General features: G+C 40.3%; 1 pseudogene; it reads right to left on the reverse strand.

Annotated features, from left to right (window-relative positions):
- Nucleotides 1–1,062: 1,062 nt before the first annotated feature.
- LOC102839294 lies at nucleotides 1,063–1,825 on the reverse strand (annotated as a pseudogene).
- Nucleotides 1,826–2,942: the final 1,117 nt, after the last annotated feature.

A 2,942-nucleotide genomic window follows, 5' to 3' on the forward strand; every position in this document is an offset into this window, starting at 1 on the left:
ATAACATACAGGATGCGAGTAAGTCAGAAGATAAGTCAAAAAATCATAGAGACTTTAACTAAACAAAAATATCACAATATGAAACATTTGTTTCCAACAAACCTCCATCTAACTCTATTCACTTCTAACTGTATTTCCTTCCTCATGACCAGGAGTTAGAAAATCAAAGGGAGAACATGTTCAACATTTCTCAAGCTAAACAAACTGAAAAAAAATATTCAAACTTGACTTGCAATATTGAGAACTTTTTAAAGGAATAAGCACTTTCAGTTGTTTAAAACCAAACACATTTCCATCAAATGCACCATAGTAAATACAAAATAGAACAATGAGCTTGGCTTGGGCTGTTTGGTTCAGTAGTCAGGTGGAATGTTAAACAAGCTCAGTTACTGCACAAACGTTCTGGCAGTGGCCCCTGGCTATCACTTGAAGAATGTTAGAACCATGTTAGGGAGCATTACTTCTTACCACACTCTCCCTCTGCCCACATGCTGTATGCAATAAGGACCACACACCAGTTAGCCCAGGGCAGTCTGGCAGAGAGCGACTGATTGCTTTGTTCTCTGACTATAGCGAGACTTAGATCCACAGCAGTACCTGTGGCTGTAGTCTGGGCTCATGTACAGGAATCCAGTTCTGACAGTGGTAGATAGAGGGCAATAGGACCTTATGGTGAATGATACTGGGTGAGGGCTTGGGGAGTTGCGGAGGTCACTTGTGAAAAGACAGAAAGTGATCATGCAGCTGGTCTTGACAACTAACTCCCAACCCTGCTTGCTGCCTAAGGGGAAGCCATCTCTCATGGGAGAAAAATAAATGAGATTTGTTGTTGTGTGCCGTGGAATCAATTCCGACTCATAGCAACCCTGTACAGGGTTTCCGAGGCTATAAATCTTTACGGAGCAGAAAGCCTTATCTTTCTCTGGCGGAACCTTGTGGCTTGCAGCCCAATTCGTAACCACTATGCTACCAGGGAGGCCTTATTCCCACTCCTGAGTCTTTTCAGGACCGAGGGCTTTAGGAGACAAGGCTCCTGGTTCCTTATTCTCTCAAACACCCCCTCTATTCTATACTCTCATTCTTTGTGCTTCTTCTTTTTCTTATTTGCTGCCTGGCTGTCTTTTGCTGTTGTTGGGATGAATCCTCTGTGCACATCTATGAGGTCAATCTGCCTTGCTATCTTTTGATGTGTGTCTTGCCCTCTTGCCTGTATCAGAGTTTGAGCTGTAAGAATCTCATGATTTCCTATCTCTATGCTTCTTTTTCTTCTTGCTTTTTCTAGAAGAATTCTTTTTATGGGCAGGTTTCTCAAACTCTGCTGACTTTACCTCTTCCTTCTCTTTCTCTTCAGGTATCAGAGAGTATTTGGTTTCACCTGGTTGCATGAAACAATCCTTTGCAAAGTGGCCTTTACAATCACATTTCTTGTAGGTAGTGTTTAGGAATACCGCACGGGTGATTTTCTTCCCTCTTTAATCCTGGAAGGAGTGTCTCCACCTCTCATCTCACTTAATGGTAATGTTGTTGGGATTCATGTCTTTTCCAGTGCCTTGGTTGACAATTTCATGGAGATGGCTACTTTTATCCTATCATTTTTCATCTCTCAGCCAATAAGCTTCACCCACACTTTGTCTCCATCATCTAATATCTCAGAGGGCTTATCTACTCAACAGGATGAAATGTGAGTTCAATGGTCAGGACCTTGTTTCCAACAGCCTGGAATTTTGATAAAGGCTCCATGTTCTGCCACCATAGCAACCTCACTTTGGGAAACAGTATAGAGAGCAGGCAAGTTTCCCATGGTCTCAGGTCTTCCTGAATTCATCCTCAATATTCTATGGCTCCTCCATTTCTTTTTTGCTAAACTACTTCAAGTGTCTGGGTCTTAGCTCCAGATTGCCCAACCATGGAACTGCACGATATTGGAAGATTTTATGGGAAAAAATATTAAGCAATGCACAAAATATCAAAGGAAAATGCAAGGAATACATAGAGTCAATGTACCAAAAAGAATTGGCCTATAATCAATCACTTCAATACATAGCATGTAATCAAGAACCAATGGTACTGAAGGAAGAAGTTCAAGTTGCACTGAAGGCATTAGGAAGAAGCGAGGCTTCACAAAATGGAGTCCTGGTTTGGTTCTGTAAGACAAGCACTGGACTACTAACCACAAGATGAGCTATTCATGCCCACCAGCCACTCCTTGGAAACTCTATAAAGGGTCACTATGGGTCAGAATTGACTCGATGACACTTTAACAATGACAACCAACTGATGGATTACCAATAGAAATATTTCAACACACTGATGCAACTTGAAGTACTCACTAGTCTATGCCAAGGAATTTGAAAGACAGCTACCTAACCAACTGACAAGAAGAGATTCATATTTGTGCCCATTCCAAACAAAGGTGACCCAACAGAATGCAGAAATTATCAAACAATATAATTAATTTCACAGGCAAGTAAATTTTTGCTAAAGATGAAGACAATCGTAGCAATATGTTGTCAGGGAACTGACAAAAACTCAAGACAATTCAGAAAAGGGCTTGGAATAAGGGATATTACTGCTGATGTCATATGGATGTTGGCTGAAAGCAGAGAATACCAGAAAAATGTTTACTTATATTTTATTGACTATTCAAAGGTACTTGATTGTGTGGGTATTAACAAACTATGGATAGTATTGTGGAGAATGAAAACTCCAGAACAATTAATTGAGCTTCTTAAGAACCTTTGCATAGACCAAGAGGCAGCCATTAGAGCAGTACAAGGGGATACTGAATGGTTTTAAATCAGGGACAGTGTGTGTCAAGGTCATATCCTTTTGCCACACTTATTCAATCTGTATGCTGAACAAATAATCCAAGAGGATGAACTATATGAAGAAGAATAAATCATCAGATTGAAAGAAAATTCATTAACTACATGTGATATTCA

This window comes from Chrysochloris asiatica, unplaced genomic scaffold, assembly GCF_000296735.1.
Source record: "Chrysochloris asiatica unplaced genomic scaffold, ChrAsi1.0 scaffold00036, whole genome shotgun sequence".
Taxonomy (NCBI): Eukaryota; Metazoa; Chordata; class Mammalia; order Afrosoricida; family Chrysochloridae; genus Chrysochloris; species Chrysochloris asiatica.